Below are 21,644 nucleotides of genomic sequence, written 5' to 3' on the forward strand. Positions count from 1 at the left end.
AGAGAAGGGCAAAAGTTAAACTACTTTTATTTTTATCTGTGATACCTTTATCTTTGGAAAAGGCTTTGAAGTAGCACAAACCATCCCTCTGGTTGTGGAACTGAGGGGTAAGGTATCTTCTGTCAGGTGAATGACACACAAAACCCAGGGCAACAATGGGATACCTGTGATTGACTGACAAGGAACTGCCCATCAATCTGGAATAGAAACTCACCAGCAACACTACTGAATTTCAATAGGAAACAGGCATCTATCGGCGTTAGGTGCTTTCAGAAATCCCAGCCATTAATAGTTCTTATCTTTACTGCTATCGGTATCATTTTAACACATTCAATTGATTATTCGTAATCTCTCCATCATGGACTGACGGATTTTTTTTTTAAAACATGGAATTCCTCAGTCAACTGTAATAGTTTTCAGTTACTTGTAGGGCACATTTTGAGATCCAAATGTTCTGATCTTGTTATTCGGTATGAAGTTCACAGTACTTTAATTTTCTGATTTCACCTGTTTTTCACTCCAGTGGCAACTTAAGTACAAGCAGTCCCCGAGTTACGCGGATCCGACTTATGTTTTTTCTCACCCCGGAGGACGGGAGCGGCAGGATGCCCAGATGCGCCGTGGTCCCGCCGCCCGCGTCCTCCGGGGCGAAAAAAGCTGCTCCACGTCTCCCTGGTCTGCTGGGGGGGCGGGGAGCCCCCCAGCAGACCAGGGAGACGCAGAGCAAAGCCGCGGAGCACGCAGGCAGCGGGACAGCCCAGACGCGCCGCGGCTGTCCCGCTGCCGGCGTCCTCCGAGGCTTTGCTCCCCATCTCCCTGGTCTGCTGGTCTCCAGTAGACCAGCAGACCAGGGAGACGCGGAGCAAAGCCGCGGAGGACCCAGGCGGCGGGACCGCGGTGCGTCTCGGTCCGCCGCCCGTGTCTCCCTGGTCTGCTGGGGGGGGGGGGGGGAGGGCGGCGTAGCTAGTGTGTCCCCCCCCCCACCCCCCAGCAGACCAGGCTTTTCTCCGGACGCCTGTGGTAGAGCAGCTGGGGCACTGCCGGTTGGTCCTGCAGCGCCGCTCTGGGCGCTACTGCACCAACCCGGCAGCACCCCAGCTGCCTAGCCCCAGGCGTCCCCAAGTCAGCCGCTGCTGAAACTGACCAGTGGCTGACTACAGGAAGCCCGAGGCAGAGTTGCTCTGCCCCGGGCTTCCTGGAATCAGCCGCTGATCAGTTTCAGCAGCAGCTGACTTGGGGACGCCTGGGGTTCTTAAGTTGAATCTGTATGTAAGTCGGAACTGACGTCCAGATTCAGCCGCTGTTGAAACTGATCAGCGGCTGATTCCAGGAAGCCCGGGGCAGAGCAACTCCGCCTCCGGCTTCCTGTAGTCAGCCGCTGGTCAGTTTCAGCAGCGGCTGAATCTGGACGCCAGTTCCGACTTACATACAGATTCAACTTAAGAACAAACCTACAGTCCCTATCTTGTACGTAACCCAGGGACTGCCTGTATTAGAATATCAAGCAGGCTGTATACCACTCTAATTCCGATGTTCATGACATTTAAATACATGCAAGGGAAAACCTAGGCATCACCCCTAACACAAGACAATTCAGTGCACGCAGCAAAAGCCAGTTGGCTCAGTAAGATAATATATGAGACCACTCTGCACATTATTAAAAAGAACATCTATCAAAACTAAAGCAGATGATGAGAGATGCTAGAAACACAGCATCCCGTGTCTGAAATAATTATATAAAATATTTGGTTCAACTATATGAAAACAACCACACTGCATGAGTTCTACTGTAGAACATATTAAGCACAGACTAAGGGCAACTACTGAGAAAATATATTTTTCAGGGATTATTTTTTCCTACAGAGAAAAGCTGGGACTCCCTTTTCTTTTTCTTACCGGCAAAAGACTTTACTTCTCCAACACCACAATTGAGGCTTGCTTTTTTAGCAAACTGCACTCTGACTTTGCTTCTCTATGACATCATTAATCTCCATGGAAACCTTCTTAGACTGACCGCCGGCCTGAAATAATACTGTCATCCCATATCAACTCAAAAGTACTACAGGGAAAAAAATCCTGTATCATACATTTTCTAGTTATACAGGACTGCCGAGAGATTCAAACCACCTGAGACTAAGATACCAACTTTGAAAAAACAAAAAGATCCTTACAATCCAGGAGTATTGTAGGCTTGAAGAAAGACAGCCTGTTTGCATTAGGATAGTCTACTATCAGTTTGAGTAGCATTATAGCATTGTAGGAAGCCAGCTGGGGATAACAATAGTGTTTATTAATCCTTACTTTCAGGCGTCATCAGGAAACATCTCTCTACAATGGAGTGCAACCAAGTAGATCATGCATTTTCCCCCTTGTCATGCCAACGTAGCCACTCACCATGACTAAGCTTCCTGGTCTGGAGTCAAGGTATCTACTCCAATAGAGATGTTTTACCTAGCAAACAAATCCACCCTCACATGGGTCTGTTTCATACTGAGTTAAACTGCCAGGATACTAAAACGGCAAAAAGTCTGCTTTTTTGTTTTTGTGGGGTGTTCTTTTTTTTGTTTCTTTGGAAGCAGACAAACAAACAGTTAGGTTGCTATAATGAAAATATATTTTCACACACACACACACACACACACACACACACACACACACACACACACACACCCCCACCCACCCTACCTCTGAATGTATCTGTTTTCTTAAGGACAAGTTTAAAAATTATTATACATTAAAAATTAGACCTCTCTGACATTTTATGAATGCAAATAGTATGCAATACAGGCAGTCCCCAAGTTACGCGGATCCGACTTATGTCCGCGGTCCGCTGCCCCCGTCTTCTGGGGCGAGAAAAGCTGCTCCCCATCTCCCTGGTCTGCAGGGAGACGGGGAGCAAAGCCTTGGAGCACGCCTGCAGCGGGACAGCCCGGGCGTGCTTGAGCTGTCCCCCTGCAGGCATGCTCCGCGGCTTTGCTCCCCGTCTCCCGACCAGCAGACCAGGGAGACGGGGAGCAAAGCCGCAGAGCACGCCTGCAGGGGGACAGCCCAAGTGCGCCTGGGCTGTCCCGCTGCGGGCGCGCTCCAAGGCTTTGCTCCCCGTCTCCCTGCAGTCCAGCAGACCAGGGAGACCAGGGAGATGGGGAGCAAAGCCTAGGAGCACGCCAGCAGTGGGACAGCCGCGTCGCGCCTGGACTGAACCGCTGCCCGCGTGCTCTGCGGCTTTGCTCTGCGTCTCCCAGGTCAGCAGACCAGGGAGACGGAGCAAAGCCGTGGAGGACTTGGGCGGTCCCGCCACCCCCGTCTCCCTGGTCTGCTGGGGGGGGGGGGGGAGGGGTGCAGCTAGTGCCCCCCCCCAGCAGACCAGGCTTTTCTTGTCTACCTCTGGGGTAGAGCAGTTGGGGGCTGCCGGGTTGGTCCCGCAGCGCCGCTCCAGACCAACCCGGCAGCTGAGGGGGAAATCTCGCTCCCCTGGGGTACAGAGCCCCCAGAAGGGTCCGAGGCCGGAGGTCAAATCAGTGAGGCAGGAGAGAAACCTAGAAGAGAAAACTTTATGATGCATGCATGCAGGCTGTCACTTCCAAGAGTGAAGCAGCAGCCCTGACAGACAGATTCAGGTATCCTATATACAGAATGTTTAGACAGTTCAGTTGTGGATTGTTCTTCTTTAACATATCAAAGTCTCAGCAGAAGTACTCTGAGACTTCTGTTCACCCCAGGAGTGCTAGAAGTAAGTTTTTACAGTACACAAAGCCACATGAGAACTTGAGTGGAGGAGTCTACAAGGCAAACTGTAACAAAGATAAGGGTTTACATGATAATTTGTGACAGACTAGGAGTCTCCATGAATTTGAGATAGTCATTCGTAAGGGTCTTTGATTAGAGTTAATTTGATTTCACTCTGATACAGGGAGAGAGGCCTGGAAAACTTTTTAAACCTTACAGCAGTTTTCTTTTAGAGAGTTTTGATTTCTGCACAGTCCCCCCTTTGACACAATTGGAGTTATTTGATTTTCCCCACACAGCACCCCAGCTACTCTGCCCCAGGCGTCCTGATTCAGTCGCTGCTGGTCAGTTTCAGCAGCGGCTGAATCAGGACGCCTGGGGCAGAGCAGCTGGGGTGCTGCTGGGTTGCTCCAGTAGCGCCAAGGAGCGGCGCTACTGGAGCAACCCAGCAGCACCCCAGCTGCTCTGCCCCAGGCGTCCCCAAGTCAGCCGCTGCTGAAACTGACCAGCAGCTGACTACAGGAAGCCCGAGGCAGAGTTGCTCTGCCCCAGGCTTCCTGGAATCAGCCACTGATCAGTTTCAGCGGCAGCTGACTTGGGGACGCCTGGGTTTCTTAAGTTGAATCTGTATGTAAGTCAGAACTGGCGTCCAGATTCAGCCGCGGTTGAAACTGATCAGTTTCAGCAGCGGCTGACGCCAGTTCCGACTTACATAGATTCAACTTAAGAACAAACCTACAGTCCCTATCTTGTACGTAACCCGGGGACTGCCTGTACTAAATAAACTTCAAGCACTGCACTTTATTCAGTGGCTGCTACGAATTTCCATGGATAATTGGCATAAAATTGACACAATTCTCTCATGAGGTGCGAAAGAAGAGAAGAGAAGAGAAACAAATAGGCAGATATTTTTAATCAAGTACACAGGTGTAGTATGCGGTATTGTAATCATGTTGGTTCCAGGATACTAAAGCAAAAAGGATGTAAAAGAGGGAGAGATAGCTCAGTGGTTTGAGCATTGGCTTGTGTGACGGGGAAGACGCTCCCCGCACTGCCGTCTGTGCCCCCGCCGAGGCGCCGGGTGACGCGGGGCCCTGGGGAGAGTGGCTGGCTGGAGCTGAGGCCGCTGAGCAGGGAGGCAGCCAGGCAGGTGCGCACGGCGGAAGGCGCGCCGCCCGTGGCAGGCGATAGGACCCGGGAGGAGGTGGACGGGGGACGGAGCTGCACGTCTCAGGCGTGCCGGCTCAAAAGGGGGAGGATCCGGAAGGGGAGGGGGCTGGCGGCATTCCCTCTACTCCCGCAGGCAACCGCCGGAGGAGCAACGCCGGAGTGCCGGAGGGAGAGCGCTGGTCTCCCCCAGCCCAGCCCCAGAGCGGGACGACCCACCCTCGGGACCCGAGGACGGGTGCAGTTGGCCGAAGTCCCCGATCCCCCCCCGCTCAAGGAGCAACGCGGGCTGAGCCCGCCGGAGGACAAACCCTTGCCGCCGGCCTGTGAGTGGGGCAGAGGGTTGAGAGCCCTCCCCTTCCCCGGCTGAGAGCAAGCCAGGGCGCAGTGGCCACTGCAAGAGGGGCAGAGACAGAAGGGAAAGAGGCACAGGCTAGCGGAAGACAGGGGTGGCCCCTCACCCCACGCCCGCTCATCTTACCACAGCTTGCTAAACTAAAAGTTGTGAGTTCAATCCTTGAGGGGGCCATTTAGGTATCTGGGGCAAATCTGTCAGGCGTGAGGGCAGCGGACGGGACTCAATGACCTTTAAAGGTCCCTTCCAGTTCTATGAGATATACATATGGAGATATACCTAAGATGGATGAATTTAATACTATTAATTGCATAACTTCCATGGAGGTCTGCTTCAGAGATAGTAATAGAATCGTAGTGTTAGCTTTAGCCACATGGATTCATTTGTTCTTAATGGCTCAGAGAGGTAGACACACCAATACCGGGTCCAATTCTGCAAGACACACTCACAGGTGAACCAACAGACTCGTTGGGCCCCTCAGCAAAGTGGGGAGGGCCCAGCTCCATCCTCCCAAAAGTGGCAGGGCTGGGACAGCTGCACTGAGCTCGGCACTGCTGCTCGGAAATGCCGGAGGATCCCGGGTTCAGCTGGGGACTCCCCAGCTGACTCCAGGCTCAGTGCGGTGCTGCTGCTTTGAAATGCTGGCGTTTCAAAGTGGCAGCACCACACGGAGCCAGCTCCGTGCAGCGCTGACGCTTTGAAACCCCACGGCGGCATTTCAAAGGGGCGGCACCGCACGGAGCCCAGGATCAGCTGTGCGATGCTGCCCCTTTGAAATGCTGCGGCAGCTTTTCAAAGCAGCAGCGCCACACGGAGCCTGGGACCCCGGACTCAGTCTGGCGCTGTCGCTTTGAAGTACTCCCCCTTACCCCCTCTTGCTGCCTCTAGTCCAGCCTAGGGACGTAAGCAACTAGTCGAGTGATTATTCGACTAGTCCCTTCCTCTACATCAGAAGCAGCAAGGGGGAGGTGAGAAGGAGCCAGTGCTGGGGGGAGCCAGCTTAAAAGCCCCCCAGAATCCTCTCCGTGGTGTGCTGGAGATGGACGGGGAGGCAGTGCCACAGCAGTCCCGGCTCGTGCTGCCACCAGGAACTAACCCCGCTGAGGCTCTGCACTTGAAGGCTACGTCTACACTGCACAGTTATTTTGGAATAAGCTATTCCAGAATAGTTATTCCGAAATAGTTTATTTCAAAACGGCATGTCTACACTGCAGGGAAGCCTCAAAATTAGTCCGACGCAGGTTTCCCTAATGTAGACGTGCTCTCTCGATTTAGAGCCCTGGGAAGAATAACTTAAGCCCCTCTCCAGAGCCCTTCTATTTCGAAATAGCAGCAGCGGAGCGTCAACACATGCCTTAGTTCGAAAATAGCTATTTCGAAATAGGAGTTATTCTTCATAGAATGAGGCTTACAGAAGTCGGAATAAGCCGTCTGTTATTTCAAAATAATAGAATTGCTGTGTAGACACACCCAAAATGTAGAAAGAGCTCAAGTGCAGAGCCACAGCGGTCCTAGGGGTGGTCCCAGTTACTTCTTGGGGGCGGCATGAGCCGGGACTGAACAGTTCTAGCTCGCACCACCCCTGGGACCACTGTGGCTCTGCACTGAAACGGTAGCAAGAGCCCACCGGGTGCAGTTTGAGTGGAGAGCCTCAACAGGAGCACCCCCCTTATCAACTAATCGAGCAGTCAATGGAAATTCCCGATTACTCAATTAGTTAATTAACCAATACTTAACATCCCTTGTAAGAGTGCGTTTATTGACGGGGAGAAGGGGGGAGAACAAGGCTCTCCTCTCGTGTCACTTATGTGCAAGGGCCATGCATAATCTTAGCCTTTTTGTTCATGCAGAGGAAGGACTGCACAGAGACCGTGCATAGAATGACACCACCCTACCACGAGTGAGAATCCCAGAACCTGGGCTTCAGCTCAGAGCTAAATGTCTATCCCACAGTTAAACACCCCCATAGACCGAACTCCAGCAGCCTGAGTCAGCTGACATGGACCAGCCACAGGTGTTTAACTGCAGAATAAACATCCCCGATGAGCAAGTTACTGGTCGAGTTAAAACCCCATTGAGATTGGTAAGTGTGAACTCACCCTTCAATTTATGTGGGTGTGAATATATGGACCATCTTAGGCCTGGTCTAGATAGAATCATAGGGTTGGAAGAGTCCTCGGGAGGTCATCAAGTCCAACCCCACTGCTAAAACCAGGACCATGTCACCTACGCGTGTGAAAACCCCACATGCCTTAGCAGCACAGTTAAACTGACCTAACCCCAGCAGAAGACAATGCTAAATCAACGTGAGAATTCTCCCGTTAACCTAGCTATAACCTCTTGGGAAAGTGGATGACCTACACCAATGGGAACATGCTTCCCGTCAGTGTGGGTCGTGTCTCCACTGAAACACTGCAGTTGCATTGTTTTAAGAGCAGACAAGCCATAAAACAATAAGGAATATGTTAACTTACTTTGGGAGAGAAAGGGGGAGAGAGAGAGAGAGAGAGAGAGAATGTCACAGATCACATAGAAACTCAAGTGAGACAAAACAGATGAAGAGGGAGGAGCAACTTAAGGAGCTGCTGAAACTATGTAGCAGCCACTGGAAGAAACTTTGGAATACGTTTTTGGGTTGGGGATGGAGGCTGAAAAAACTGCTCTTGGTGCTGCGAGCTAAAAAACCTGTTACTTGCTATTTGATTCTTCCTGTGTTCAAAGGACACAGGACTTTGTACATTTTGTAAATAAGCAAAACTGCATCAAAACAATACCTGAATACCGCCAATTTCTATAGCTGATCAGAATATCTGCAGGGTCCCAAATTTGGACTAGTTACATGGCCAAAGAGGGGAAACAACACAGCTTAGCTAATTATCATTAATGAACCAGACTCTGTCGTCAAATACACATGTGTAATCCCACTGGGTCAGAGGAACTGCACATGTGTTTCCAGAGGCAGCAATTAGCCAACTGTCCCTCTTTCTACCTACACATTTTTTTTTCCCCCAAAAAGCACTCTTTGTTTTTATGATAGCCTCATGTATCCAAGCCATGGGAAAAAACTGTCTCTAACACTTGTCCAGAGTATAAAAACCTGCAGCCAGAAGTGACTCGGTACATTAGATTAGAGCTACAGAAATAAGATGCCTCATGAGGCTTTGTCCAAACTCTGCAAATTTGGCCACTTTAGACAACCTTTAATTTCTTTCCTGTGTCTATCATCTCTGGGTATAACAAATTATGATGCAGCCAAGCCTTCATAATTCTGTAGTTAACTGGAAAGAGCAAGATATTGGTTCCCTCTCCCCTACAGACTTTTTTAAAGTACTCACAATCATTGTTTCTGCAACTAGGAAAAAGAAAATGTTTAACAAGCTACATTACCAGGTAACATTTCCCAACCACCACCTTAACAAAAGGGCACATTAGTTTTTGCTTTAGAACAATTAGCTGCTCCATTGAAGCAAAAAAGGGGGGGGGGGGTTTCAAAACTTCTGACCCTTTGGTCAAAGAGACTCAGGGTCCTAGCCTCAGGATTAAGGAAAGCAAAATGTTATATTAAGATGATAAATTCAGTTTTCCTAAGCAAAAGACACAGGCTGGATCAACATTGTGACAACTCTTGGTAGGCAATCCATGCTGTAAAACTGATAATACATTATGGAGTAAATCATTCACTGCCTTCAATTGACAGTATGGTAGTTAACAAGCAAAACAGAATCTGACATAAAACAGCTGAAATTAATTTTTTAAAATAAACTATGTGAAGGCTTCCTGTAATAACATCACCCTTACATACCCGTTGTTGCTTCTAATATTTCCTTAGACCTAATTCTGCTAAAAATGTCTCAGACATGCTGCAATCATGTGTATCTGATTAAAATGAAGGAACAGGTGGTTACTTGTCTCCTATTGCAAAGAGTGAGTCTCTTTGGCAGGTTTTTACACTTTTAAGGTGCTGCTGTCAGTGACAAAAGCCTATCTGAACACAGGGGATGCTCAAACAGGCTGTCAAATTAAAAAAATAGAGAGTGTAAAAACATCAAAGTTAACTACTTCCTCCTCAAAGGTTAATCCAAGATTGCACACACCGTCTATTGGTCTTCCTGGGTCCCGAAACACCATTAAAACGATGGGTTTAGACATAATTCTTTGTTAGAAATAGCTTCCATTTTAAACACACGCACACACACATATACACACACACAAAATAACAAGCAGCATTTAACTACCTAAACACCTTAAAAAAATGCTCCAGAAATGCATTGTATCAGCTGAGTTTTCTTCTTCAAAGGTAATCATGCTTCTACCACTTTTTTTCCTTCCTCCTTACTGAGACTTGACAATTTCAACACTATTAAGGGCTCCACAGAGAATGGCAGTTTTTTCTTTGTATTGGCCTGCTCTTCTGAGCTTCTGCAATTCATTTGCAAACCTTAACATAGGTTATTGTGCATCTGCCATGTCTCTTCTGATGGGCAGACGACATCAAAATTAGAGATATTTACAAAAGTCCTATCTTTGAAGGTCATAGCATTAGAAGAGTTATTCAAACAATTTCAGGTTTTAAATCTCTAAGGGTATATCTACACTACAGCACTAATTCGAACTAACTTAATTTGAATTAGTTAATTCAAAATAAGCTAATTTGAATTAGTGCATCTAGACCTAAAAACTAATTCAAATTAGCCTTTTGCTAATTCAACATAGCATGTCCACATTGAGTGGACCCTGAACCGAAGTTAAGGCTGGCTGGAACCAGTGGCGGCAGGGCATCAGGTTAGGACTTAGAGTGCGGAGCTGTTGCCTCAGGCTAGCTGAGGGCTGTGCTTAAAGGGACCCGACCCCCACCCCGGACAGACAGTTCTCAGGGGTTCCCCGCTTGCTTGTCTAACTCGAGGAGGGAAAGCAAAGCAGTCCTGTCTTGAAGTGCCCTGAGTGCCCACACTCAGCACATCACAGCACTCGGCCATCAGCCCGGCTGCACTTGCCGCAGGCTGCCATCCGGGCGGGGTCAATCGGGGGGCTGTCAGGATTCAGGAGGCCCTGCAGGAGAGCTTCCACCCCGAGGAGCCCGCAGAGCCACCCCAGTCCTCCCCATCGGGGGCTCATGCCCCATTCCTCCCTCACCTCCTTTCACTTACCCTTCTCTAGCCCCTCCCCCTTCCTGATGTATACAATAAAGGACACGTGTTCAAAAATAGAAACACTCCTTATTTAACAAAACTGGGGGGGGGGGGGATTAGCCTATGGGGAGACTGGGAAAAGGAGGTGGGAGAGGGGAAGAGAGAGGGTGGGAGAGGGGAGGGGGAAAACTGGGAGGAGGGAGCTGGAATGGGGAAGCCAGGGGAAGAAGGAGGGCAAGTATAAAACTATTGTACGCCACATCTTCAGTACTGTGTACAGATGTGGTCTCCTCACCTCAAAAAAGATATTTAGGCCTTGGAAAGGGTTCAGAAAAGGGCAACTAAAATGATCAGGGGTTTGGAACAGGTCCCTTATGAAGAGAGGCTAAAGAGACTGGGACTTTTCAGCTTAGAAAAGAGGAGACTGAGGTGGGATTTGATAGAGGTCTATAAAATCACGAGTGGTGTGGACGTGGTGAATAAAGAAAAGTTCTTCATTAGTTCCCAAAATATAAGGGCTAGAGGACACCAAATGAAATTAATGGACAGCAGGTTTAAAACTAATAAAAGAAAGTTCTTCTTCACACAGCACATAGTCAATCTGTGGAACTCTTTGCCACAGGAGGCTGTGAAGGCTAGAACTATAACAGGTTGGGTCCATGGAGTACTATTCGCCAGGGGGTAAGAAAGGTGTCCCTGGCCTCTGTTTGTGGAAGGTTGGAGATGGATGGCACGAGACAAATCGCTTGGTCATTGTCTTTGGTCCATCCCCTCCAGGGTACCTGGTGGTGGCCGCTGTCGGCAGACAAGCTACTGGGCTGGATGGACCTTTGGCCATTCTTATGTTCTTGGCTCAGGGTTGGGGGTCTCACTGGACCAACTTGATTTTCATGCAAACCTGCACCTGGGTTCGCATGTGGCCTTTGGTGGCCAGGCTGGCAGTTATCCTGCCCTAGACAGCTGCATTCCTGTGCCTAGAGCGGAGGTCGTGGACGTTGGAGGCCTCCCCCCAAACCTCAATGAGGTCCACGATCTCTGCACTAGACCAGACGGGCGCCCGACTCTTGCAGCCCCAGTCAGGCTCTTGGTAGCCGCCAGCCTGGCCCTATGAAGAGGCGGAGGGCTGGGTGGCAGCGGGTGGCTAGCTCATGCCGTGCCAGATGCAGGGTCTGCTGGCTGGGTGCTGGCAGGCTTGCAACTGGCACGAGCACTGTAGCCAGACCGTGCCCCTTTAAGGGCTCTGGGGCCGGGAGGGGGGCAGAAAAGTTTCCCTGGTTTGGCCCAGAGTGGACACCAGGGCAACCTAGGAAGGGCTAGCCTCCAACTAGTTTGAATTAAGTGGCTACACAGCCCTTAATTCAAACTAGACGTTACTCCCCGTAGAATGAGGTTTACCTAGTTCGAATTAAGCACTCTGCTAGTTCGATTTAGCTTCGAAATAGCGGTTTGTATGTATAGCCGCTATTAAAGTTAATTTGAACTAACGGCTGTTAGTTCGAATTACCTTTGTAGTGTAGACATACCCTCAGAGATTATGCAGATACATCTAGCCTATTCAATTATTATACTGTTATGGTCTTCAGAGGACAAAGAGCGAAAGTCTGACAAATGTTTACCAGATGAGGGGAAAAACCCATTTCTTTTTGATTTCCAAACAGTCACAGTGAAATGCCTACATGAGGAAAATCGAAAGCCAACAAAACTTAAATTTATGAAGGTACTTCTGAAAGTGTTATTCATAGTGCTGTGGATTCACACGAAAACCAAATAATTCTGGGATTATCAGAAGTAGGTACCAGAAAAGGAATAGAAATTGTAAGTGGATGTTATTTAAAGCAATGTGATATAGTGGGGGGAAGGGAAGGGAGGTGTAGTGATTAGAAGAGAACTACAGGTCGTTTGGACTCTTCTATTTTTAACTTGTTCTATCATGTGGATTTGCTGTGTGATCTTGAATAAGTCTAATTAGATTTCAGGCTCATCAGGGTAAGGATCATGACTAGCTAATTGTTCATTGAGCAAGAGTACACTGTGGGTGTTACTGGAAGCAAATTATAATAGTAGTAGTAGTAGGGACTGATATAGTAGCTGCTATTGCTTGTCATTTGGGTAGGAGAAACTGCAACCCACTGCTAGAGATTAAGTCTTAACATTGCCGTTTGAAATACTGAAATCAACATTTAATAACCGTTACTTATTAGACACTCATCCAAATGCAAAGTCCCACATGATTCAAAATGTTACAATATTACAATACTCTGAAATGCAGCACAATCACACTGGAAAACCTAAGTGCTAAGAAGGATGTGAATCCAATGTTTATATTTCCCTTGAAATGTCAATCAACATGTTTTTTTCTTATTAAAATAACCCCTATTGTTCTAGTGTCCCTAGGCATCCGTGCATTTTTCTAAACTTCCAAATGCTACAGCAAAATCAGTCACATACAACACCAGTGATCCTGAGAAGAAATCTGGATAGAGAGGCTGGAGCTGTGTTTTTTCTACTGACTAAAGATGAAGAATAGTACATAGGTATTCAGCAAGCAGTACTGCCCTTCTATTATTTAAACAATAAACAACAGTCAAGTTTGCTGTTCCACTAGATACCACAAGCCTCATTCGCTGCCAGTCATATGGGAGCCTGTCTACACTAGGGAGTTATTTTGAACTAACTCCCCTTATTTCGAATTAACCAGGTGAGCATCCACACAGCAAGCCAGTTATTTCAAAATTATTTCAAAATAATGGGCTTGTTATTTTGAAATAATAATCCCTGCTTGTGATGAGGAATAATGCCTTTTTCAAAATAGTTATTTGGGGAGTTATTATTTTGAAATAACTTATTTTGCAATAATCTCATAGTGTAGCATTTCTTCAGAACCTACCGAATTCAAAGAAAGACTTAGGCTGCTGTTCCACAGTGACTGGCCATTGCTCGCTACTGTATCTCTTGGGAGTAATTCAACCAACCACAATTTCTGAGAGAACAATAATTGGTTGCACCCAAAGCACCACAGCCCCACGAGTATTTTCAGGAAAGGGATATTTTTCTTCAACCCCTCCCCATACGGGATTTAGCTGCAGAGTATCACTTGAACGACTCCGAGCGGATGGGTGGAAAAGAGGAAGAGATAAGGGTTGAGAAATGAGAGGGGTTTGGTCTTGTTTAGCACTGGCATACTTGTATGGCCAACAATTTAGTGGATGTGGGAAGGGAGTCTTATTCCATTGGCTTCCATCCTTCAATGGGCCTTTTCTAGAGTTCCCAGCTTTGTATAGACACTCCAGCACAGAATGGGGTGGCAGAATCCATATTTAAGACCATCACGCCCACGGAAGGGGTCAGAGATTTGTTGGGCTGGTTAGGCGCCAATGGAAGTGGGTCAATTCATACCAGGGTTCTGATGGTACAAATCAGTCCATTCTACAATGTTTAGGTGGAGTGCATCTCTCCTGAGGGTGAGTGTGTTTTGAGTGTGAGAAGAGTGGGGGGTGAGGGAGAGGGTAATACTAAGGCCTTCTCCTAATTGTACTAGATTAATCAGGACAAAGCTACATGATTTCCATGTGTGGGTTGGATTAACGTGGCACCTGGCCACTCAAAGGGTGTGTCTAAACTACACCCCTCTGCCAACAGACGGATGTAGATTAGACACATCGCTATTGCAAATGAAGCGGGGATTTGAATATCTCACACTTCATTTGAATAAAAATGGCTGCCGCTTTTTGCCGACGTGACACTTTGCCAGAAAAGCGGCAGTCTAAATGGGGGATCGGTCAACAAGGAAAGCCTTTTCGACCATTGCACGAGGCATAAGGGATTGGTCAGAAAAGGCTTTCTTTGTTGAACGATCCCCATGTAGACTGTCGCTTTTTGCTGGCAAAGTGCCGCATCGGCAAAAAGCGGTGGCCATTTTTATTCAAATGAAGAGCGGGATATTTAAATCCCCGCTTCATTTGCAACAGTGATGTGCCTAATCTACATCCCTCTGTCAGCGGAGGAGTGTAGTTTAGACACACCCAAAGTGTGGTATGGTTTGGGAACTATTAGGAAAGGTGGCTGATTATTTTTAATAGACTGGATTGCTTCTCTCCCTGGCTGGGGACACTTAGAGGTAATAAATGGGATTTACACTTTGTCCTGGGAGTCTTTACATGGGCAGGCAGCTGTTCCCCTACAACTGATATTGAAAGGGGTCTGAGCAGGTTGAGTTATGCTGTTGTGAGATAAGGTCACAGCAAACCAAATGGATTGCCCTGGGTGCTTAAAATCTCAGTTCCCGTTGCAACAGACAGAGACTATGCAATCAGAGTTCTTCCCGACATAGGCCACGTAAAAAACATGTATTATCAGTTCCATAGATTTCTCATCCTGGTGGCTCAAGATTCTACCAATCTTAAATCCACACTGTTCCCTGTGGGGTCAGTAGCTAATAAAGTCAAACACACAATGTGATTTGTCCTTTTCATATTTGTTCATTTTTTTTAATTGTATCCTTTGGTATATAAGGTTGTGACTACTTTCTTCCCACTATTTGATCTGAGGAAGTGGGTCTGGCCCACGAAAGCTCATCATCTAATAAACCATCTTGTTAGTCTTTAAAGTGCTACATTGTCCTGCATTTTGCTTCAACTATCCCAGACTAACACGGCTACATTTCTATCACCTGAACTACAGATTTTGTTGGGCCTTTGTTAGCTCTGCTTTCATGAGGCAGTTACCCAGGTCAGTACAAACAGAAAGAAAGCTGGAGGGGTACCCTCGCTGTTTGCACTCCTATTTATTAATGGGTTATGCCCTGCCTTTGTTACGGAGGTTTGCAAATAGCAGGCTTTTCATTCCTCAATGACTTCACAGACAGCACAGGTATTCCGTCTGCTACATAATTAAACCCCTCTCTCCAAAGTGGTCATCCACACCATCACCACCTTTTGACTATTGCCAGGAGATTTCCTCAAGTCTGACCCTGTCAGCTACTCTAAATTCTGCTGCTGCAGAATGCAGTTGCTCAAATGCTCATGAATGTCAACCACAGGGAATATACAACATCTGCAATAGCTACCTATTCACTTCCCAGTGCAGTTCAAGCTATTGACACTTTTATTAAGCTTGGTCTGATCTTGGTCCAGACAACATGCTACCCGTCTCTATCGTAATTCACTGATCCTTTCATTCAGTTCTACATAGAGCCTCCAAACAATACAATCGTTATGAACCCAAGCACAGATTAGCTAATATACAGTATATTATTCAAGAACAAAAGGTGATATGTCAAACCATCAGCTTAAAATTCTATATAAAACAAAAAGCCCTTAACATTATATTTGCAACTGTTTGTATGTTATCATTGTTAGTTCACAAACAGCTAACTTACCTAAGTAGCTCTTGATTGGCTGGTTAAATTGCTGGACAGATTAGACAGATGTGCTGGGAAAGTCTTCCTTCTGTGAAACAATAAAACAAATTAATAAGCTGATACCATCTACTGAAACTGCCTACTGGAAAAATATCCCTTTGAAAGTCCAGAAACGTAAGGTATCAAGAGAAACATTTAAAAACAAGGGTTGGCTATGCCTTTGTTAAATCTCTCTCTCTCTCACACACACACACACAGATAGATTTCAACATTAGTAAAGCATCCTAAATAATTCATAAAGAATAGAAAGAAGCACTTGAATAACACTGCCATATTTGTAATCTTGCCAGAATAAATGTTAGCTGAATCTAATTGCTTTTGCTGAAACTCTTCTTCAAATGAGCAAAATAAACTTCAGCAGAGACTTCATCTGACAATGACAACAACCGGAGTGAAATGAGACCAGTGAACAGTACAAGAGACAGGGGTCACATAAAAGAGAGGAAAGGGCTTTGGTTATGTGCATACTGCAGTAAATGCCCTGCCTGCCCAGGGGCCAGGTTTCACTGCACATACAGGTTGTTGCACTTGAAAGAATCACAGGCAGCATATTACTACATACTTTTTGCAATACGACAACAGATGGATATGGACAGAGGAGTACAAGGAAATGAGACAATAGTGGTTGGCACGACAGGTGGTGGTCTCAGCATGTGGGCACCACAGCAGAGGAGAATTTTAAAGAGGGCTCTGAAATGGGTTAATGAGATAGCTCTGCAGAGGTTTATGGGGGGCTCTTCCCAGGCAATATGGGAGAAAGTACAAAAGTGCTTGCTGGAAGGCTGCTCTTGTCCAGGCCAGAGAAGAGGATGTGGAGGAGTAATCGAGATGCAAGAAACTAAAACAATCTGTTATTTCTTCTGGCTCTTTTGCTCAAGACAAGAACTGTTACCTGTGCGCCTAATCCTGCTTTACTCTCAGCCATCCCGCTTTCAGCCACAAAACAAACCCAGCTCGGCACTAGGTAAATTGCCTTACCACAACACTTGGATCCCACTGATGGAGATGCAGCGTTGGCATCCACACACTGAATATTACAAAGATAACATCACCTCCCTTAACGGCCCCACAACACCTCAAATAGGAAGGGTTAACATACTAGAATCATGTGGAATTCCGCACGCAAGAGCCCTTTGGCCAACGTACCACTGCTCACCCTATACTATCCCCTGAGATCTAAGAGAAAGGAATCATTCAAGAACAGCTCTGTTTATTTCTGTCGAGGAGCCAGCAGTAACAAAGACTGATGACAGACCTAAAAGAAGCAGCACAGGCAGCTGATCTGTATCCCAGTAGGACTCCAAACACTATAGGGGTGGCTTTATCACAGCTTAGCTGAACATTTCGCCCATAAACGAATACTTTTCTATATGGAAAGGGGCTACACAATAATTAGCGAGTCTGTCCATGCCAATAAATGATTCCTCAATAAGGCACCTAACAACTCTTCAGTAAGGGATGCTGATAGGACTTGTACCCACATCCAACCTGCATCTGCTCAGACACTAGAGGCAGCAAATTCAGCTTTTTGGGAACTTGGGCCACTGAATGAGAACTGTTTTGAGCCCTCTTCGCCAAAAGGAAGATCCCAGAAGTGCACTGCCTACAAGGAGGAGTAAAGGAGAGGACATATCCTGGAAAACAAACACTAACTTCTTACTTCTCAGAAAAAAGAACTGCAACCACAAAGCAGAGAATATAAATGACCATTGTTGAACAGTTATAATCAAAACACAAAGATACATACAGATTGTGCACCAGGACAAAAGCACATTTTTAGCGATACTTATAAATAATTCACTATAACCATGAGTGACATGGAGGCCTTGCCATTCCCACATGGTGCTAATTGCAGTTGGATGTCCAGATAAACCAAGAGTCTGCTTTGTGGCCAGCAAATGGAAATTGCGGCTCATGGTGTGTACACACTTGTGGGTAACTCCATAATCATAAATTAAAAGTGTGCTATTGATTTAACCAATCATGATGGACTACTATTATCAGGTAACATTTTATTTATAAATACATGAATGGCATGACAGTCTCACAGTAAGTATCTGCCTGCTGCTGTGAAACTTATTTTTCTAAAATAGAGATTTTTAAGTTTAAGAGCCTACAAAACTTCAGTAATTTATATAATAGAATGCTGCTGACTAATACGCATGCCAGTACTGGAGTATTGAAAGTAATGATCGGTGATCATAGAACTATTTTGGGGCTTTACATACTTCTAATGTATATACTAATTATTTGCTAATAGCAGTGTATGGCTATTTGTAAATGTCTAAGAGTATTATCATTACTATTATTATGACCACATCTATAATAATATTAAGCATTTTGAAAGTCTACATAGAAAGAACTGTGCAAAGAAGTTACTGGTGTAGTTCAGTTTAAAAAAACCTGCTGGCTTAACTAAAGATAAAAATGATCAGACAAGATGCCATATATTGCATCATATAGTTACTTCGGTGTATCCTATGTGTTTTCTGCATATCACTGCATTCTTGCACAAAGCCTGCATAAATGGACAGAAGGACTGAGAACTAAGACAAATAAGCAGGGAGTGGGCTGAATGAAATTCACTCAGATTTCAAACCGAGGACAGGTCATCTTCCACAGTCACTAATCAAACCTACAGCCTACAATATCAGCTACTCTATCTTCACACCCCTACCATATGTAGGGACACTAGATTTCAACAAGGCACCTCCTCCACCAGTCTATCTCCAATTGCTTTCCTAAAAGTTGGAGCTACACATCATGGTGAGTAGAAGTTCAACTCTTTAGGGAATTGTCCTTCCAACCTTTCAGAAGAGGTTTAGAGTGAGAATTCCGTGACCTCTTCGTCTGCACTCAGTGAATTTCACTAATGAGGCCCCAAAGAAAGAAATATTTAGATACATAACACAGGGGCTTCTCATTTACAAATGAAGGACTGTACTACCAATTGAGTGGGAATAATAACCAAAAAAGAGATAAGTTTCTGATGTTTTTCTGAATATTTGAGTATGACATTTAAAACAAAACAACAAATCAGAGAAAGAAAATGGAGTGGTGCTTAGATTTTCAAACCACTAAAGACGACATTAAAATCTGCTTGTAGTCTCCACTACAACTTGTAAGCCGAACAGTGTGCTGAAAACTGAAATATATTGTCATTAAACAAAGTACTGCATGGATTTTTCAGTTGAAGGGCTGCAGAGGAATTCCAGGCAGTGCAGTAAAGTGATTTCTGTAATGATGTGAATATACAATATTGGGATGACTGACCGCTTGGAAGACTAATATGGATGACAGGCCTTAATCAGAGCATAATGGCAATAGTTTTCGAGTCCATATCTTGAAAGAGAACTCAGTTTTGTAATCTGTATACTAGATTTTTTAAAAACTTTCTTGAAAAATGTTATAGATCCTGAGAGATTTCATATGACCAATGAGTTTCTAATCAGGAGAAGCAGAAATGTACTGGACTTTAAACCTCATCTTTTTAAAAAACATCTTGTCCCTCTCCCCTCCTTCCATCCCCCACACATTTTAATTATAATATGATGTTAGCAGCTGTCATTTCACAAACTGCTGTAGTTAGGGATTAATGACTTACAGCATTTAAAAGCTGTGATATCAAGATGTCTTCTACCAGTAAAAGCATCAATTTCTAAAAAAAGGTTCACAACAGCAGCTATGAAAAAAATGTCCAAATTGGAGAAGAAAAATGGCATTTAGAACAATGAAAAATTAAGGCCGAGAAGCTGGCTAGCTGCCAAGACTAGAAATGAATATGATGTGCCAATGGAAATCTAAAAATCCTAGCCGTTTCCTAGATATTGCATCGTGCAATTCCCACTGGTCCCTTGCCATAGCTCAGATTTATTGCTCTTGGTCCAAAAGCGATGTACGAACTCTCAGACCAAAGGTCAGTTAACTGTTAAATCTCTAGGGTGAAATGTTGGCTTCACAAAAATCAATAGCAAAACTCCTACTGACTTCAGTGAGGTCAGACGTTATACCCTGGTATTTAGATTCAACATGCAATTTCATCCTAACCACTAAGAACATGCATGAGCAGTTTGCTTTCTTCACACACAGCTACTTTCTAGACCGATTGGCTTTGCTTTTCCTAGAATGTTAATGTTGGAGCCAGCAGCCATCTCATCCTCAGTATTTGTAGAATGTCAACCACAGAGGAGCTCTGCATTCCGGTTGGATCTACCCATGGTCAGTACTCCCAATATTCTTCAAAAACACCCCCACAGGTTTGCTCTAACATCTCCCTGAACACAATGACCTGACAGATGATCTGATTCTATTTGAGAATGTGCTATGTTCCTTCCCCATGATACTCCCCCCACTCCCCCGCCTTCTTTTAGCCTGTCACAATCCAGGAATTATTCATGCAGCAAGTCTCCAGCTATAAGATGGATCACGTAATCAAGGAATTTACATGCTGCTTCCTAGCCAGGAAGGTGGTTTCTAATCAGCAGAGTGCACGGTCTTCAAGAAGAAAGAGCTAAATGAACTGACTCAACTGTGTGTGTGTTGCTAGTACCCTCTTGGGGAGAAAAGAGGAGATCTAACACACACATCCCTCAAAGTAGAGTCTCCAAGGGGGTCACCAATAGAGAGCAGGCTCAAGGAAGTCACTTCTAATTTAGAGGAGGAGCGTGCTTTGATTGCCTTATGCAACCCTTAGTTGAGGCTTATGCTAACTACCCACAAAGAGGGGCATTTGGTGCACTGCCTGCACCCCCTTTTCCTTTATTCCCCCCCTCACATCCAGTCCTGCCATAGACTGTGCTTCATGATGTCTCATCAGTCATGAGATTCCTCTGGAGCATGGCGCCAGTGAAGAGGGGAACTAGTAGATGAGACGTTTAGTGGCTTGCTCAGTTTTGCTTTAGGCAATTTTGTTTTTAACCTTCTCCCCCAACCTTTGACCATTTATTATTTTGTGCTGTAGGTTAAACAATAAGAATGAACACCAGAACCAGGCCCGCATAAGAATGGTACTACCTACCCCCATGCCACCAACCCTGCAAGCTTGGCATCTGGCCCAATAGAGCCCCTCGCTGATGTGGCATCGGCACTTACTGCCAAAGTGGTGGCTGGTCACATTAAAGGAAGCATTTAGTGTTCTCAGGACTGAAGCTGTGGCTGTTAAGATTCAGCCTCGAGGAGGCAGTGGCGCGGATCTGCCCACCCCGGGAAGAACATGGGAAGACTGTAGATCAATTTGATTGTGATGTAGGCATGGGAAGAGGGTGGGGTATTAGAATGGAGGAGAGTGCTGCTGCCCATGTACTGAGCTTGTGCCCAAATGGAGTGGAGACAGAGACCCAACTTCTCTCTGATCCCCTTCATCCCCAGCACATGTTCATCCCATGCACAGCCACGTGAAGAGAAGCAGGGAGGCAGTGGAAATAGATGAGGGCTTCTCGTAATGTTGTGACTTTGCTTGAAAGTGGCAAATAACTTAGTTATCCTATGTGAAACAGAAATGAAGGCCTAGGCTATGTCTAGACTGCAGGCTCCTTTCGGAAGAAGCTTTTCCAGAAGAGATCTTCCGAAAAAATGTCTTCTGAAAGAGCATCCTCACTGGGAAAGTGCATCGAGAAAGCGATCACTTTTTCGACAGATAGCACCCATTCAGCGTGGATGCTATCTCGCATGCAAGTTGTGATTACCAGGGGTCGACAAATTATGGAAAACCCTACTCGCCAGACAAAAAAGGGACTCGCCACCCTCCTCCACAAAAAGTGTTTTTTAATGACAAACTCCTAATAATAAAAACAGTAATTACTAATAAGTTATTAATAAATATCTTATAAACCTCTAACTTTTCTCTCTG

General features: G+C 45.8%; 1 protein-coding gene across 17 annotated transcripts in view; it reads right to left on the reverse strand.

Moving 5' to 3' along the window:
- PLCB4 (phospholipase C beta 4) overlaps window positions 1–21,644 on the reverse strand; it is a 329,261-nt gene that overhangs the window by 203,051 nt on the left and 104,566 nt on the right. For all 17 annotated transcript variants that reach the window (XM_075925710.1, XM_075925708.1, XM_075925695.1 and 14 more), the window contains one exon: window positions 15,755–15,824. The gene's annotated coding sequence lies outside the window, so the exon portion shown is untranslated. The remainder of the gene's footprint in view (window positions 1–15,754; window positions 15,825–21,644) is intronic.

This window comes from Pelodiscus sinensis, chromosome 3, assembly GCF_049634645.1.
Source record: "Pelodiscus sinensis isolate JC-2024 chromosome 3, ASM4963464v1, whole genome shotgun sequence".
Taxonomy (NCBI): domain Eukaryota; kingdom Metazoa; phylum Chordata; order Testudines; family Trionychidae; genus Pelodiscus; species Pelodiscus sinensis.